The sequence below is a fragment of the Mus musculus genome, chromosome 3, assembly GCF_000001635.26.
Source record: "Mus musculus strain C57BL/6J chromosome 3, GRCm38.p6 C57BL/6J".
In the NCBI taxonomy this organism is placed as follows: Eukaryota; Metazoa; Chordata; class Mammalia; order Rodentia; family Muridae; genus Mus; species Mus musculus.
Genome location: NC_000069.6, coordinates 5,760,158 through 5,780,677, shown reverse-complemented (window position 1 = coordinate 5,780,677; position 20,520 = coordinate 5,760,158).

Below are 20,520 nucleotides of genomic sequence, written 5' to 3'. Positions count from 1 at the left end.
ATAAAAATGGTCAATTCTAAAGTTCCATTACAAAGCCAAGGTCTATAAATGTCTCACAAGTGACTACCTTTTTATATGGCTCTTCTAAATTATATCTTATAAGAAGGCTTTTTAAGTTTGTATTTTTTCTCTTTTCTTGGACTTCAAGCATTCATGGCACAATTATATGCTCCTTAAATTATTCAGATTTCTATGAAAGACTATATTTCTCCATTTGCAAACATCCTGTAGTGTTTACTTATCCAAAGTCATCCCCACATATTTTTGAGTACAGGCAGATTTAGCATCCCAGAGTCTTTTAGATCAAATGTAATTTTCTATAATTATCAAATGTCCTGTCAAATAACCCATGTCCTATAGTCTAAAATTTTAATCTTCTCTTCTTTCTTTACGCATTATTTAAAAATCCTGATGTTTAATTTTGCAAGGTTTCTACTTGTAAACAGCAAATAAGATCAATTACCAGCAGTGTTAGCTATCAGCACCCAATCCCCCTGTCAGCCTAGGCTTAAGTGTTGTTTCTTGAGCTGAACATTGACCCGGGAGTCAATAAAATGGCCCAGGGGTTATATTTTCCAATAATCTACTGGAGACCTATGACAAGTTCATAGCCTAGTAGCAAAGTACTTCTTAAGTCACAGGGCCATCAAACCGGATTAAATGCTTTGAAATCTATGGATAACAGGTACTGCAAGGACTGAAGAGCTCACCAGTTCACCTCTTTCCCTCAGGGTCACTCAGCTCCTTGTCCCCCCACACTGAGAGAATATTGATGAGAAGAATCACAGAAGATGCCCATGGCAACAAAGCATGATGTGGAGAAGCTATTAACTTCTCATAGTATAGTATAACTGTGATGGCAAAAATTCAGAGTGATCTGCAAAATATTAATTCATTTTTATCAGTTTGTAAAGTTTCAGAAGTATAAAAAGAGCCTCATTAAATATGAAAATATATTTTTATAGGCAATTATATTTTCTTCTACAGGTTTTCTTTTACATGCAAATTGCCTCTAGTAACATGTTATTAGCCAAGTAGGAAGTCATTTTTTCATGGTTTGATAAAGTAGGAAAATCACCCAGTAAGGTAGCAGAATATCCAAATAAGGCTCAAGTGCAGAAGATGGTCTAAAAATAACATTTAATGAGGTTAAATCAACTTGAAACCTAGCAAATGGTGTTTTAGTTAACAGAAGTTGCCTGATCAACATAACTCAATTACTTGAAAATTCATAGAAAACTATTTTGAAAGTAATCTAATTTTTCAGTTAAAAATTATGTCAAGATTTCTTTGGATGTATTATAATGTTATATATATATATGGTATTATAATGGGGAAAAGCTAACTTAGTTTAGAAATGCACCCTTCCTTGTTATTACAACAGATAATACATATAAACTATGTATTGTTTATTTACCTATTTTTGAAATTATAATTAAAATATGTCTTTCTTTCCTTTCTTCTTTCCCAGTACTCCCATATACAATTCTTATTAAAATATTCTTTTAAAACAGTGATATTCTATTTGTAGTTTTTAATCCTTATAATTCCTTTGCAGTGATATTAGATCCGTTTCTGCTCCATGATGGTCCTGGGAGGCCTAAGAAAGCCACAGGATTCATTAAAGTTTGCCATATCACTAAGCCCATGGGCATGACTTCCACAATGATTGTCTTACTCCAGTTGTTTTGGTTTCAGTGAAAGAATAGATTACTTCATTCCTTACAGGCAAAATAATAGAGAGAAAATGAAAATGTTGTGTACATTTTCATAGTAATATAGTGCTCCTTGTTAACTGATTTTTTCTTAAACTACTAAAAATTTATAGTATATAGGCTTAAATTTTTTGGATTACTTTTAGGCATATTCTTCCTTCCCCTCCCCTCCCCTCCCCTCCCTTCCCCTCCCCTCCTCTCCCCTCCCCTCCCCTCCCCTTCTTCCTTCCTTCCTTCCTTCCTTCCTTCCTTCCTTCCTTCCTTCCTTCCTTCCTTCCGCCCTTCTTTCTTGCTTTCCTACTTTCTTATTTTCTTGCTTTTTTTTTCTTTTCCTTTTTGAAAATTGAGCTCTCCTGGAAAGCTGTCACATTATAAATTCCCATTCCAATACTTATTCCAATCAAAATTCTGTTCCAAATGAGCCAGCCGATGGTCTTCAGTATTCAGTCCCTAATGTCATTTAATGGCTCCCTGTTATATGTTAACCAACACTAGGTGTTGCCCCTATGCCTTTGAATACACATGTTATATAACTAATGATAGCAACAGGATTCACTAAGACAGTGAACTGCAATCCAACATTCTTGGATTCAACTAATCATGGAAAAGTCACAGGTTGGAATAAAACTAACAATCTAGAAAATGAATAAAATAATTCAGCATAATAGTTATTTATATAGTATACATCCTGTTTAAGCATTATAAATTAATAGGAATTATTTAAATTATTTAAAAGGATATGAGTATTTGTGGGTAAATAGGATGTCATTTTTTTACAAATATTTAAGGGTCTTGGTATTTTGGCACACAGAGAAATGGATACTGAAAGACATAGCATTACATTCAATTTTTTAAATTAGTGTTGTTTTAAGATCTTATAACCAATAAATGAGAGAAAAGAATTCCTTCCCCAGTCTAACATATTCTGAATTCCACATTGATAACTATCACTCAAAGTGTTGTCAATTTGCCAGCTCCAACTCCTTAACTCACCTACCATAGTTCTGTGTTTGGCCAGGTTATTTTGACTGCTGCCTAAGTCAGAGCACAGAAATGGGCACAGTGAGTGAATAATGCTGCTTGCTTCCACACAACTGCTTTGTAACAAACAAAGGTCATCAAGATAAAAGTTTTAAACTCTCACCTTATTCACAATGTGAAAACTATGTACAAATGAGAAGAAAGACCTTCCTTCCTTCCTTCCTTCCTTCCTTCTTTCCTTCCTTCCTTCCTTCCTTCGAATTCCCAGATTTTTTTAATACTCCTGAAAAATTATTTTAAAATCATTGGCCTACTGAAGAATGAAAATGCAATTATTTGTCTCAAGAACACAGTATGTATTAAATATAATATTTTTCTATTAAATAGTTTCCTTTGTTTAAAGAAAAGGTAGGGCAGAAAAGCTGATGTCTAGTCGCAGAAATGTATTCTTGTTTATAACAAAAATGGTGTAAATGAGATATTCTAAATTTTGCAAATGTGATGTGTTTTCTTTATCATGTATTAAAGACTACAAGATTTTAAAACAGAAACTGAATTTAAATATCGCCGAGTACATGTTGGGTGATTTTCCTCCACCTCTTATTTGCAAAGGGTTTGGGAAGATAAGGATGTTGTTGAGTACATGCAATGGAGAAATCATTGCCCACTGGCCATGCGCTGATACTGCACTAATGATATTAACTACTACTTCCTGAGCTTCCACTGTGTGCTCAGCTTATATGGTTTTACTCAACTGTAATTAATACTATGTACTCTCAGCATCCAGAAAGCTACTAGGCAAATAATATTGTATTGCAAATAAGGAGCTCAAGTGGTAAATTCATAAAGACTGAAGTGGGGCATGAAACATAAGGGGAATGGAATCAAATTTAGCTATTGTGATGACTCAGCAGGAAATCATGTTTATTAACAAAGCTCATCACCTGAGTTCAATTTCTGGAATTCACACAGAGGCGGAAAGTATGAACTAACACAAACTGTCCTCTGACACACACACACACACACACACACACACACACACACACACACACACATGCCTGTACACACAGGCTTGAGTCTCACACGCACAAGCACACAATAAATAATAAATGAATGAATACATAATCCTCACATAATGAAAGTAGAAAAATAGTAAAAAAATAAAAAAAGATAGTAAAGTTCAACAAAAGTTTATCATCAGTTTTTTGGTTTGGTTTGGTTTGGTTTGGCTTGATTTGTTGTTGTAGCTGTTTAGGAAAACCTCACTATATATATATATATATATATATATACATATATATATATAGTGTGTATACATGTATATATACATGTATATATACATATATTGATATATTGCATATATCAATTGAATATATTGACATATCTGATATATATCAGAGAAAATAGAATGACAAATACTTTAAAAACTTACAGAAATTGAAAATAATCAAATTATAGTAATTCATAAAAGTTTAAATCAAAAACCTAATCATAATCTCACAAGATTAAGAGGGGTAGGCTAAAGAGAAAGAGTGAAGTGGTACTAGAAAACTGCTTGAGGTCCCATTATATATTTTTAAAAATATGTACAGTTGGAAAGGTAATCAACTTTGAACAGTACACAGAAAGATATAGTACATAAATGATTTTGAGAGGCCTATTGACACAAAATAACAATAAAAAATCATGAATGTGACACACGTGAAAGAAGAATCAGGTTGATAGGTTTTTGTAAAGATTGAAGAATGTCATCTATAACCCCATTTTCAAGTAAAATTACAGACTGTGTATTGTTAAATTAAATATAGGTCACCATGCCTATGAGGACCTCATAGGCAGACCAGGAAAGGTGACAGAGACACAATCATACAATGAATCTTCCTTTTAACATAGAGATACTGGTTATGTGGATTTTTGTTTTGTTTGTTTTTGTTTTTTTGTTTTTTGGGTTTTTTTATTGATGTTTTGTTGTTGTTGTTTTGTTATGTTATGTTGTGTTGTGTTGTGTTTTGTGTTTTGTGTTTTGTTTTGTTTTGTTTTGTTTCGAGACAGGGTTTCTCTGTATAGCCCTGGCTGTCCTGGAACTCACTTTGTATACCAGGATGGCCTCAAACTCAGAAATCTGCCTGCCTCTGCCTCCCAAGTGCTGGGAGTAAAGGCATGTGCCACCACGCCCAGCAGGTTATATGCTTTATCATTATATTTTCTAAGATCATGTGTCCTATGAGTTTTGACTTTTTCTCACCACTTATCTAGAAAAGGAACACAAGAAAGCAATATTTACAACACATCTATGGTAAAGCCAGGGTTCCTTCCACAGCTTAGCATTGTGGGTGTCATAGCCATGAGTACAGGGCTATGGGATCGAATAAACTGAACTAGTAGACAACTAAGGAGGTAGATGAGCCATGTATACACCCACTTCATTCTATAATCAAATACAACTTACCCTATGGAAAACTATGCTTTTCATTCCTCACTGTAAAACTGATGTTGTTATATACCTAAATTATTTGGAAGATGGACAAATTTCACTTATATCTGTCTTCTGTCAAAATATGTTCCTTTAGTCTGTAACCCTAGAGGAGGAACAACAATATGAACTAACCAGTAACTCCAGAGCTTTTGTTTCTAGCTGCATATGTAGCAGAAGATGGCCTAATCAGTCATCACTGGTAGGAGAGGCCCTTGGTCTTGTGAAGATTATATGCCCCAGTACAGAGAAATGCCAGGGCCAGGAAGCAGGAGTGGGTGGGTTGGGGAGCAGGGTGGGGGGAGTGTATAGGGGACTTTCGGGATAGCATTTGAAATGTAAATGAAGAAAAATCTTTAATAAAAATATAAACAAACAAACAAAATATCTTCCTTTAATATGTGACACCATAATTTATGATTAAAAAAGACATGACTCTAATATTTTTTTAAAAATTAAGAATTTTAATTGAAACATTTTGCCACAGAATAGTAGAAAGTTAAATTCATGTATTTATACACATGTATATCAGTTTTCAGTGAAAAAAAGGCAGAAAGACAAAGAATATTATTACCAAATTATGATGAGAACAATATGTATTTTTGTGGGACAGGAATGTTTTTGACACATAATGCCAAAGAAAGTGAATAGGTCATATATTCTACTTTGTTTATTTTATTTCTCAGAATTTAATCTGTTAACAAATCCTCCAAAGAGATTTTAACATACCTAATTATAACTTTATTTTCCATATATAATTGTGTTTCATTCCAAGGAATAAACATAGTTCATTCAATTAACCTCATTTTATGATTGGTAAATTACATAGAATCACTAAGGCAGAAGAAGTGTAAAAGGGGGTGAAAATAGGCAGGAATCCTAGAGTCAACAGTCCTTTTCAAAGCATAGCAAGTTACTTTTTTATCCCTATAAAATGATGCCAACATTTCATTAACGTCTTTCTCTGTGAGCACAATAGGAAACCCTGTGTATTTGATATAGTGTACATCTGAACTGTGCAGTAACGATGTATATAATTCACTTGGTTTCTCATAGTGACAACTTGAATTTCCTTAATATATAGTTGCTTTATCTAAAATTAAACAATTAGTAAGACAGTAGCTATGTGAATTATTAATTATTCATACTTACTATGTCAATGAACATTAATCAGTTATAAAGAGATACAGAAATTAAGAACAAGAAAAAAAGCCAACCCTAGTCTTTTAATATTGAGGCTCTACTAAATGAGGTTTTTCAAACATATTTGATTTGCATAATACCATCAATATGCACATCTGTGCTTGCTGCTTATGTTTCTAACAAAATAGCCAGTTTGTGAGTATACAAATGCTGTCAGCCAATAACAAGCAATACTCATCACAGTTCTGTAGTCTTTGACTTAAAGCGCTTATTAGGGTTCTTTAAATTATTGTACCTTATAAAATATTTAATACTCTCTTGGCTTTCGAAAGAACTTGAAGCACACTACAAAACATCTTTAGAATTCTTTCATAGTTTGAATACCAATAACTTCATACTGAACCATAAAATTATAATGATCCCCAAAGCAAAATATCCACCTGGGAAACAGCCTAAGTCCATCAGCTGTAACATAGTGTTACTAACAGGGATACAGATTCACCAACAAACTTGGAGCCCAGAATTACTCAGAGAAGTTTATCCCAAGCACATAAGATTTGTAGATTATGAAAATGCATATTCTGATTATTTTTTAAAATCACTCAGAAAAAGAGCTACCTTCCCTAGGCTGAATTTTTACCAAGAGAAAAGCAAGAAAAGAATAAAATGTATTACTGGCAAATAGAAATTTATACAGGAGGATGGAATTAATAACAGCACCGAAATTGAAATAGCCATTTACTTAAAGCTGTCAATCAAATGTTACTATCAGGTGTTATCTGGAAATAGAGAGGAAACAGATCTTCAATTGATGCTCTTCAGAAATAATGAGCTTGTTTCTCAACCCCCAACAACAGAGAAAGGTCATTGACAAGTATCATTGAGTGTCCCATTTCATTGTTCAAAGCTGGGAGAAATGGGGAAGCTAGGTCGATAGTATGAGAAATTAAAAACGAATGTGTTCTATTTTTTCCAGGATCTTTGGTTATAAGTAGTTTTCTTTTCTGTGCCCTTGAGCATTCATAAGAGAAAGGCACCTATTCTGTGAACTTATATTATATGTGGTTAGCTCAACAAAAAGAACAAAAATGTAGCTAAAATATCTCAGCTAGGATATGAACCCTTTTTCTATTTGAGTACAGTGGAAACACTATGTATATTCAAAAAAATCTATAACTCAGAAGATCTATTCCACAGACAGAAGACTGAAAATACCCGAAAACTCATGCTCTTTCCTTGGTCAGAATAAACTACATATGAATAATGTTTCACAAAATGAGCCTACCAGTGATAATTCTGACTTCTTGTATCATACCAGCACTATACTGAGCACAGAGGAGAATGCAGAAAACATCAAACACAGTGACTATATTGTATTTTTGGTTGTGAGCCTAGCCTTTAACAGCTGAGCCATTTCTCCAGACCAACTATATTTTAAAGAGCTGAAATTAGTGATAAATTTTTATTAATACACAGTATTCCATAAAAGTATTGATTATATACAATGTGAATGCTATCTATATACAGGAAGACAAGGTAGATTTCCCCCAATGACCAACCACTGGAGTATCGAGAATTGTTAGGATGACAGAATCTCAAACTCTGCCGAAGATCCCTCCTCCCCCTCTTCCCCACAAGGCCACTGAACCTTCCCTTTAGCAAATGCTAATGCTAAATGCTTACTTATTTTGTTTAATTGGATATTTTATATATTTACATTTCAAATGCAATCTCCTTTCCTAGTTTGCCTTCCGGGAAACCCCATATCCCACCCTCCCTCCCCCTGCTTCCATGAGGGTGCTCCCCTAACCAGCTACCCACTCCTGCCTCCCTGCCTTGGCATTACCCTACACTGGGACATCAAGCCTTCCCAGGACCAAAGTACTCACCTCCTATTGATGTCCCAGAAGGTCATCCTCTGCTACGTATGGAGATGGAGCCATGGGTCCCTCCATGTGTACTCTGGTTGGTGGTTTAGTCCCTGGGAGATCTGGGGGGCATGGATGGCTGATATTCTTGTTCTTCCTATGGGTTGCAACCCCTCCAGCTCCTTCAGTCCTTTCTCCAACTCCTTCATTGAGCAACCCATACTCAGAAAAATGGTTGGCTAGGAACATTGCCCTCTGTATTTATCAGCTTCTGGTATAGACTCTCAGGAGACAGATATATCAGCAAGCATTTCTTGGTATCTGCAACAGTGTCTGAATTTGGTGTCTGTACATGGGATGGATTCCCAGGTGGGGAAGTCTCTAGATGGCTTTTCCTTCTGTCACTGTTTCACACCTTGTCTCTGTATTTCCTCCCGTGAGAATTTTGTTCCTCCTTCTAAGAAGAACTGAAGCCTTCACACTTTGTTCATCCTTCTCTTAAGCTTCATGTGGTCTATGAGTTTTATCATGGGTATTCTGAGGTTTTGGGCTAGTAGCCACTTATCAGTGAGTCTATACCATGTGTGTTCTTTTGTGATTGCATTACCTCACTCAGAATATTTTCTAGTTCTGTCCATTTGTCTAAGAATTTCATGAAGTCATTGTTTTTAATAGCTGCGTAGTACTCCATTGTGTAAATGTACATTTTCTCTATTCCTCTGTTCCTCTGTTGAAGGATATCTGGGTAAATTCCAACTTCAGGCTATTATAAATAAGGCTACTATGAACATATTGGAGCATGTGTCCTTGTTAAACGTGGGAGCATCTTTTAGGTATATTCCCAGGAGTGATATTGCTGGGTGCTCAGGTAGTATTATGTCCAATTTTCTGAGGAACTGCCAGACTGATTTCCACAGTGGTTATGCCAGTTTGCAATCCTATCAACAAAGAAGGAGTGCTCCTTTTTCTCTACATTCTCACCAGCATCTGCTCTCACCTGAATATTTCATCTTAGCCATTCTATCTGGAGGGAGGTGGAATCTCAGGAATGTCTCAGGAATGCAATGTCTTGATCTGCATTTCCCTGATGACTAAGGATGTTGAATATTTCTTTAAGTACTTCTCAGCCATTCAGTATTCCTTAGTTGGGAATTCTTTGTTTAGCTCTGTACCATATTTTCAATAGGATTATTTGGTTCGCTGGAGTCTAACTTCTTCAGTTCTTTGTATATATGGGATACTAGCGCTCTATCAGATGAAGGGCTGGTAAAGATCTTTTTCCAAACTGTTGCTTGCCATTTGTCCTATCGACAGTGTCCTTTGCCTTTCAGAAGGTTTGAAATTTTATGAGGTTCCATTTGTCAATTGTTGATCTTTGAGCATAAGCCATTGGTATTCTGGTTAGGAAATTTTCCACTGTGCCCATGTGTTCAAAGCTTTCCCCACATTTTCTTCTATTAGATTCAGTGGAGGTCCTTGATCAACTTGGACTTGACCTTTGTACAGGGAGAGGATCAATTTGATCAATTCGAATGTATCGATTTGCATTCTTCTACATGCAAACTGCCAGTTGAACCAGCACCATTTGTTGAAAATGCTGTCTTTTTTCCACTGCATGATTTTAGCTCCTTTTACAAAGTTCAAGTGACCACAGGTTTCTGGGTTCATTTCTGCATCTTCAATTCTATTCTATTGATCTACCTGTCTGTCACTGTACCAATATCATGCAGTTTTTATAACTATTGCTCTGTTGTACAGCCTGAAGTCAGAGATGGTGATTCCCCCAGAAGTACTTTTATTGTTGAGAATAGTTTTCGCTATTCTGGGTTTTTTGTAATTCCAAATGAATTTGAGAATTACTCTTTATAACTCTATGAAAAATTGAGTTGGAGTTTTGATGAGGATTGTACAGAATATGTAGATTGCTTTCAGCACAATGGCCATTTTTACTATATTAATCCTGCCAATCTGTGAGCATGGAAGATCTTTCCACCTTTTGAGGTCTTCTTCGGTTTCTTTCTCAGAGACTTGAAGTTCTTCTCATACAGATCTTTTACTTGTTTGGTTAGAATCACACCAAGATACTTTATATTTTTTGTGACTATTGCGACAGGTGTCATTTCCATAATTTCTTTCTCAGCCTATTTAGCCTTTGGGTATAGGAAGACTACTAATTTGTTTGAGTTAATTTTAGATTCGTCCACTTTACTGAAGTTGTTGTAGAGCTTCAGGAGTTCTCAGGTGTAGATTTTGGGGTCACTTTTGTATATTATCATATCATCTGCAAATAGTGATATTTTGACTTCTTCCTTTTCAATTTGTATCCCTTCGACCTCCTTTTGTTCTCTAATTGCTCTAGCTAGAACTTCAAGTACTATATTGTATAGATAGGGAGAGAGTGGGCAGCCTTGTCTAGTCCCTGATATCAGTGGGATTGCTTCAAATTTCTCTCCATCTAATTTGATGTTGTCTACTTGTTTGTTCTATGTTGCTTTTAGTATGTTTAGGTATGGATCTTGAATTCCTGATGTTTCCAAGAATTTTATCATGAAGAAGTGTTGGATTTTGTTAAATGGTTTCTTAGCATCTAATGAAGTTATGTTTTTTTTTTCTTTGAGTTTATTTATATAATGAATTTTGTTGATGGATTTCCTTATATTGAACCATCCCTGCATTCCTGGGATGAAGCCTACTTGATCTTGATGGATGGTTGTTTTGCATATATGTATGCATTTCTAATAGGTTGGCTCTATATTGCTCTTTTACAAACTATCTAATGAGTTTAATGCATTATAACCATTAATTAGTAATTTGTAACGCAACAAAATCATTTTTCTTAATTTAAGCTCTATTAAAATTTCTCTTACATATATGAGAATTAAATGAAAATTTGAGGGAATACATTCCTAAGCTAAAATATACCAACATCCAATGAGGTTGGATGCACACATTATCCTCAATTCTCACCAATTTTCCTGTTTTGTCAAATTACACATAGTAGGTACTCAGTGAATGATAGTTGGCTTGATAAACAAGTGAATCACAACACTTAGGTTGACATACAGCTCATTTAGCACTTCATATGTTTAATTTTACCACTAGTTTCCAGATAAGAGAAACAGGTTAAGCACTAGTTAAGCACATACAATATGCATATTTTAAAAAACAGATTTAGAGGTATATTTCAGACTTACCTATTTAAAATATAACTAGAAACCCTGTAGTTCATTATTTCTTTTCAATCTTAAATGTGCATTTATTTTTAACAAGCTCCCAAAGAGTTCTGATAGCCAGGGTCCTTGTTGTGTTGAATGAGGTAGAAGGCTGTGGTAGCTTTACAATTTCCCTAGGAAATTTGAATGAAAGTTTACTCAGACTATTTAATTCAAGGTTTCCTCTGTTTTTATTTCATATGATTCTGATTTAATTAAGCCAGAGCAGAATCATTATATTAGTTTTTGTTTGTTTAAATGTGTAGTCAGAATTATTGTCCAGAATTATTATTGTGCTCACAAATCTATTCCTCTGAAATGGCAAAAGCTGCAGTATATCTGATCCTCAATGCAGTGCTCATGTATGTTTTGGAAATATGATTCTTTCACCCCAGAGACAAAACAGAATCTTTAGAAGGCTCTATCATCAAGATTAATGTTTAGTGTGGAAACTACCAGGAATATAAAATAAGCACTATTTCCACTGTTTCTAAAACTTAGGTCAGATGAATATTTATATTATAGAATGAAAGTACAAAACACAACTCAAGTAAAATCAGGATTCACTGGTGACACTTTTTAGGCCTTAACAAATCTTTGCCCCAGTGATTCCAGAAAATTATTCCATACAGTTTCTATACAACCAATTTGTCCTGTGTGGAGCCTGCACACTTTTTTTTTTTTTTTTTTTTTTTTTTTTTGAGACAGGGTTTCTCTGTGTAGCCCTGGCTGTTCTGGAACTCACTTTGTAGACCAGGCTGGCCTCAAACTTAGAAATCCACCTGCCTCTGCCTCCCATGTGCTGGGATTAAAGATGTACACAACCTGAATTTTTGATCTTAGCAATTCTGACTGGTGTGAGGTGGAATCTCAGGGTTGTTTTGATTTGCATTTCCCTGATGATTAAGTATGTTAAACATTTTTTCAGGTGCTTCTCTGCCATTCGGTATTCCTCAGGTGAGAATTCTTTGTTCAGTTCTGAGCCCCATTTTTTAATGGGGTTATTTGATTTTCTGAAGTCCACCTTCTTGAGTTCTTTATATATGTTGGATATTAGTCCCCTATCTGTTTTAGGATAGGTAAAGATCCTTTCCCAATCTGTTGGTGGTCTTTTTGTCTTATTGACGGTGTCTTTTGCCTTGCAGAAGCTTTGGAGTTTCATTAGGTCCCATTTGTCAATTCTCGATCTTACAGCACAAGCCATTGCTGTTCTATTCAGGAATTTTTCCCCTGTGCCCATATCTTCAAGGCTTTTCCCCACTTTCTCCTCTATAAGTTTCAGTGTCTCTGGTTTTATGTGAAGTTCCCTGATCCAAAAATTCAGGTGACAGCAGATGCTGGCGAGGATGTGGAGAAAGAGGAACACTCCTCCATTGCTGGTGGGATTGCAGGCTTGTATAACCACTCTGGAAATCAGTCTGGCGGCTCCTCAGAAAATTGGACATAGTACTACTGGAGGATCCAGCAATACCTCTCCTGGGCATATATCCAGAAGATGTCTCAACGGTAAGAAGGACACATGCTCCATTATGTTCATAGCAGCCTTATTTATAATAGCCAGAAGCTGGAAAGAACCCAGATGCCCCACAACAGAGGAATGGATACAGAAAATGTGGTACATTTACACAATGGAGTACTACTCAGCTATTAAAAAGAATGAATTTATGAAATTCCTAGCCAAATGGATGGACCTGGAGGGCATCATCCTGAGTGAGGTAACACATTCACAAAGGAACTCACACAATATGTACTCACTGATAAGTGGATATTAGCCCAAAACCTAGGATACCCAAGATATAAGATACAATTTGCTAAACACATGAAACTCAAGAAGAATGAAGACTGAAGTGTGGACACTATGCCCCTCCTTAGAATTGGGAACAAAACACCCATGGAAGGAGTTACAGAGACAAAGTTTGGAGCTGAGATGAAAGGGTGGACCATCTAGAGACTGCCATATCCAGGGATCCACCCCATAATCAGCTTCCAAACGCTGACACCTTTGCATACACTAGCAAGATTTTGTTGAAAGGACCCAGATGTAGCTGTCTCTTGTGAGACTATGCCGGGGCCTAGCAAACATAGAAGTAGATGCTCAGAGTCAGCTATTGGATGGATCACAGGGCTCCCAATGGAGGAGCTAGAGAAAGTACCCAAGGAGCTAAAGGGATCTGCAACCCTATAGGTGGAACAACATTATGAAGTAACCAGTACCCTGGAGCTCTTGACTTTAGCTGCATATTTATCAAAAGATGGCCTAGTCGGCCATCACTGGAAAGACAGGCCCATTGGACACGCAAACTGTATATGCCCCAGTACAGGGGAACGCCAGGGCCAAAAAATGGGAATGGGTGGGTAGGGAAATGGGGGGGAGGGTATGGGGGACTTTTGGGATAGCATTGGAAATGTAATTGAGGAAAATATGTAATAAAAAATATTTAAAAAAAAGATGTACACCACCACGCCCGGTTTGAGCCTGCACACTTTTGACTTCCTTCTAATATTTATGGAACACACAATGTGCTTATTTTTTCTAATTCTCTTCTAAATTCTAACATGATTAATAAAATAATTTTCTTATACATACATTTTTATCATTCTTTTGAACTCTGATGTACAATACTTTTCTGAAAATTGATAGCCCCTTTTTTCATTATGAGTGGAAAATTTAGAACCAGTGAACTACTTGTGCCCTGGAAGCACTTTCAGCATCAGGTACCAAGTGCTAAAGGGCAAGAATTTCAGCTGATGTCTCAGCCACTAAATGCCGCTGATATGTCTAGAGGCCTAGGAAGTGAATTCTACAGAACTATAAAAGGCTTGCTCTTGGAAAATAAAATGCTGTTACTATGGTGACCAGCTGAGATTATGGATAATGAGAGTACCATGTTTTCCACTCTCCGAGGAGCTATTGTTCTCCACATATTGTTCTATGCTGAACATTACTGACCTTCAAAATGTATCAAAATCATTGGTTCTTTTCTTTCTAAAATAAAGGATATTTTATTCAGTACCTTCGTGTGACTGAGCAGCTGTGCACAACAGTTAATCACATATTCAAACAAATACACAATATGGAAAAAACTATTATTCAATATAATTCTTCACACATTGATACAGGAAACTGATCCATTGATCAAAACTACATGATATAATAGTTTCCACAACTTTATGTGATCTTGTATTCTTTACATTTTCCCTCTACCAGGATAAGAGAAATCAAGAAATTTGCCCCAAACATATCCTTTCTACAGTAGCACTAAACATCTACCTAGAATTAGCTGGAGACAAGCACTTGCTTCCACTGAGAAGGGAATACAAAAATTTGCCACTGTAGTTAGAGAGAAATTATGAAACACATACTAGTGTGTTGTTTCTAAAATTAGAATTACAGAGAAAAAAACTATAGAGAAACAAAACTCTTTTATATAAAAAAGATTATAATGCATTGAGGGGTATTAAACGGACAAATTAGATTATATTGTTCAGCAATTACTGAATATTTAATTATTATCCTCACAAGAAATTTGAAATTAATATTCATATTTACAACATTTAGAAAACTAAATATAAAGGATATGTTCAATAGATGTTGTGATATTTTATAAGTTCATCACACAAAAATTATCCCCCCAAAATAATTGCTTGATCTTGGATAGCCTAAGGAAATAAAAGTTAATTAATACTTCTTAAAATTGAAGCTGAGGAAGAATTAATGACCAGATTTTTCATGTCAAAAGATTTTGTATAATAACTAATGAATTGAAAGAGTAATTAATATGTCAGTTTTCACAATACATGATGGGATTTCATTATTCTGTAACACTCTATTTCATCATTCCTTTCAAAAACTATCATGATCTTCTTTAACCTAAAATGAATTTGATATTTCCTCTCATTTGGTCTTAGTTCTAGAGGCATTAGGAGAGACAGTAAAAGTATAAAACAATGTAGTGTGTTTTTTGTAACAATAGTTACATTTAAAACAAAAACAACAACAAATGTAAGATGACAAAAATGTCTGGAAATAAATGTCAAAGATTTTCAGAATATTAGATTTAGGATATTTAGAATAATATTGTGTATGCAAGTGTATGCATATGATATGTGGGCAGGCATGTAAACATATCATCAGACAGGTGTTCTTATTGCATGATTCTATTTTCACACGGAGATTTTCTTCTAAGAATACTACTAACAGTGTACTGGGGACCTTTATATTCTCTTTTAAACTAATTACATACACAAGGAGAAAATTTTCAAATGATATCATACTTTGAGATATCAATAGTTGTAACATAAGCATATCCTGGTAGAGAAGACCAAATTTATAAAACAGTCAACAGTGCCAGAAAATCCTTAACAGACCTCAAACCTTGTGCATTGTCCCACTTTCCTTCCCCTTTGATTGATAGGAAGATGTGAAGTTACATTAAATTTTTACTGTATGATTCTGCCCTGACCAAATAAAATGGAGTCCATTGACTGAGAGTTAGGATAGACTAGTGACCTAAAGAATATATAGGTCTTCTAATGGCATCCTGATAATCACTTGTCTTTGGACACAAATGTACCTAGCACATATAACGATAAGGTTCATATTGACACTTGAACCTACAATAATGAAATTACATCATTATTGTGTATATATTGTCATGGGTTCTCTGGGCAATTAATTACTTTTGGAAAATATCGAATTTTAATAATCCCGGATTTATAATTTTCAATGGAATTAATGTAAAAACTTGTACTTTTCTCTTATGCTTTATACAATTACATAAATGAAGAAATGAACAGAATTTTATGGCTTCATAAATGTTTAGAACAAATATAAATATCCTCAGCACCTTTAACTACAATAATGATTTAATCCCATGACCTTTCAAACTCTTAACATATATACTCATTAGATTCTTTTCCAATATTAAGCTGAAAGGAGAATACCAAAACTTCTAAAGTTTCAAATGATAATAAAAAATAAAAGTTTTCAAAAGATTAAAAAAATCCTCAGCCAGTGATACATTTATCCATTTGTCATTCATGAAGACCTGCCAAATTCTAGGCATCATGCTTGCTCTAAGCATTACATAGTCCCCTGGGCTTACAGTGATACTAGGTTACATTTGCAGTCAGTCTGAGTCCAAAGAAGTACTTATCAAGTTTGTTCAAATACTTCCTGAATATACAGAGTCCTTTATATTAGAATTTAAAGAAGAATTCAGAGTATTCAAAATGCATGCTTTATAAATTATATATTGATGAGTTCTTCCAATATGGATGCTGACATAATTCCTCTCAATTTTCAGGGAAAGCACTGAATTGTTGATATGAAGAAAGAACTTTGAAACCACATCTACAACCGCCTTTTGGCACTAGCATAAAGTCTTTCTGAATCAAAAATTAAACATGTTCAACACAGAGGCTATCCCTTTCATTTTCTGCTTTTACTTATTTATGCAATATCACTTTATCTTGGTTCCATAATGTATTTTTTCTTTCAAATAGGCTCACAGTCTTTTCTTTTTCCCACAGCATTCCATTTTGTAACAGTACTCATTTGCCATTTCAATTTAACTCCATAATAAATTTCTATTCATTCCTATTCTTCTATTTAATTGAAAAAATATTAGTACAATAAATTCTGATTGTGGCTACTGCTCCCAAAACTTCTCCCAGACCTTCCCCAATTCCCTTACCATCCACCATTTCTTGTTCTACCTTCTTAGAATATATACAGACATCTAAATTAATAATAATAATAATAATAGATTAAATTAATTATGATAAAAACAAACAGACCTAAATTAGACAAATAAACAAACAGAAAAAAAAGAATCAAAGAAAAAGATCAAAAAACACATATAGAACTGGAGATACATATTTTCATATACAGAAATCCTATATAAATACAAAACCAGAAACCATAATATATATATAAACGGCCTATAATGAGGGGAAAGGGGCCTGAAAAAGAATTAGGTACAATTAACCTTCAAAATTGTCATTGAGTTCATTTTGCATTGGTCATCTCCTGCTGGGCACGGGACCTGGCCTTATTAACCTGGCCTTATTAAGGGACCTGTTTGTTACCGTAGACTCTGGTGGGAGAAACTTATTTTTCATTTGAAATTGGTTATTAATTGGAGATAGACTATAGGTCAAGGATTGGGCTTGTGTCCCATTTTGGTTTCAGTGTAGGGCATGCATAGTCCTGTTTAGGCCTTATGCATTCTATCACAGTTTTTGTGTGTTCATATGCATATCAGTCCTACTCTGTTTAGAAGGCCTTGTTTCCTTGCTGGCTTCCATGCCCTTTGGCATTTAAAGTCTTTCTGCCTCCTCTTCTGCAGGGTTTCTTGATCACTGAGAGAAAAGAATTTATGAAAACGTCCATTTGTGACTGAGTCTTCTAAGAACTCTCACTCTGCACATTGCACAGTTATGAATCTTTGTATTAGTCTCCATCTACTGCACTAAGAAGTGTCTCTGGTGATGGCAAGTGAGGCACTGATCTATGCACTTTACACAGTGCTATTAGAAGTCATTTTCTTGCTATGTTCCTTTTGCAGAAGAGTAGTATTTGTTTGCCCCCTAGGTCCCTGGCCAGTCTATTCTCAGATTTTTGGCCATCTGAGCAGTGTCAGGGATGAGTTCTTAATGGAGTGAGCCTTTAATCTAATCAGATATTGGTTGGTTAGTCCCATAAGCTTTGTGCCACTATTGCAATAGAGCATCTTTAATGCGGGCCATCATCTGTATAGTTAGGCTGGTGTTTACCTCTCTCTTCTGGTAGCATACACAATGCCTTCCTGTATCATGAACACTATTAGGCTCTAAGTACCAACAGTTTAACTCGTCCATGTCTAATGAATTGTGTGGGTGTTGTCTTTGGCAATAAGGCTTTACCATCAGTTTTTAGAGAACAGCCAATGTCCGTGGTAAGAACATAGGTTGTTTGTGGGTTCCCATGGGGCCACTTTGGGGGGAAAAACTGATTAGGTGTAACTAATTCCTGGAATTCAAGGCTTCATTTCACGATAAAAGATGCACAGAGAGGGTACCATCCCTCCCATTATTTGGCAGTTCCATTTATATCACCTTCATATCGTTGTATATTTTAGGAGGCTTACACTACCTTAGGTCTCCATTCAACCACTCAGATGTTAGTCTTAGCTTTCACTGTTCTTTTACAAATCCAACTTTCATTGCATCTTAAATTACTGGCCTTCAAACTCATCTCCCATTTGCATATCCAGCATTGAACTCATTGCACTATAAATGTAAGCACAATATCTCCTTAAACAAAAATCTTCATTTGTTTTACCCTAGATGATAAAGTCCTGGTGTTCATGGTCTTCCATAAAACTGCTTTATGTCCATTCCTTATCTTCCTAATACTTTCATATCCAAAGCAAGCTTTCCAAACCTACATGATTGTTGTCAATGAGAAAATTCTCAAAGATAACGTAAGCAGAAATACCTTTATCTCACAGCCAATCTAAGTTTTCACTTTAGAAATCACTACTTTTATTAATTGTATGAGGTGAAACCAATGGAATTAGTTTATTGAAATTAAATTTCATACTTCCAAATCTTGCAGCAATATCCATACCCATAATATATCATAGATATACTAAAATATATATAATCTTTACAAAACCTGATAAATAGAATGATTGGTTGCATATTTAATGCTTTCATTGTTAATAGACAAGATGAATAAATGCAGATTTTAATATTTTAAAAACTAATATAGATACTTTATGTATGAGATAAATTACAAAAAAGCCATACTACTTCTCTCTTAAGCCTTCTCCATCAGATTGTCTTAATACTATAACAGATCATACAATGTGTTAACATTATATTTCCAAATTATTACTTTGCTCATAGAATTCTGTGTCAATGACCTCTCAATATATTTTTGTATTTAATATGCTTAATCTGAACATAAATCAAATATATGTGTGGTGTGAAGCAAAATAAATCTTCATGTATATACAGTTAATAAAGTTTATACGTTATCTTTGGAACAACCAAAAATATTGCTATCCTGAAATATTTTTATAATAAAAAGAAATATATAAATGAAATATTCTGTCACATTTATTTTTCTTTTATTATTCTTTTGAGTCAATAATGTTATTAAATATTGTTTTTATACTCTTAGACTCTAAAAAAGTCTGTCAATTAAAGATGACTATTTGATAAGTAATTTTTCCTGGTGAAATTACATTAATAAAAAATTTATTCTTTGGTAATTTTGACATGACATTAGAAAAATATTTATGAAAAATCTTTGAGAATTGTGATCAATATGCCATATAGTTATACTTAAGCATACTATGCCCTAACAGAAAGTAATGATATTTATTGTTTGAAAAATACATGCATGCATGTGTTTTGATCAAATCCACCTCCATGCCCTTTCATTCAGTAGTTCCTCTATTGCCCCCGTGCACTCTTCTTTCCAGTCTTCCAAAACTGTTTGTTTCCTTTTTTATCCACCTTGCTGCCTGTATGTGTGTTGGATCATCTTCTGCAAAACAGTTTCTCAGGGACCACAATCCTGAATCAAATTGACTCTCTCCCTTCTGACAGACTGATTGGCTAAGGGCTTTCCCTAGTCCACAGTGGAACTGTGACCTGATAATTCTTCTCGAAGACCTCACCCATGTAGCAATGGTTGGTGTGAGTTCACTGTACAAGGGAAACACTGCTCTACCTCCTATTCCAATAAGGTCTTTCTAAATATCCTAGATTGACCATGCACTTCATAATACAATCAAGACTTTGAACTTTCATTCTGCTAGTTTTAGTCTCTGAAATAAGTAGGATTCTAGTTCTCAAAAATGCCTGGTTTTTTAATAATCTTAAAGAATAAAGTCTCTATAAGGTATCGACATGCAGTGATAGTTGCTTTGCTGTACAATCACATTAAAAAAGTAGACAGACAAGAATGAAAGAGACAGACAAACCTACTTTCTGAAGTCAATCTCATCAAATGAAGTGTCATGGACCAGCCATCTCCAAGTTATTACTTGCCAGCATCATTGCCATGAGATTGGAGGAAATGAACATTCAAATAATAGCATTTTCTGTGGTCAAATTTTCTTTCAATCTACTAA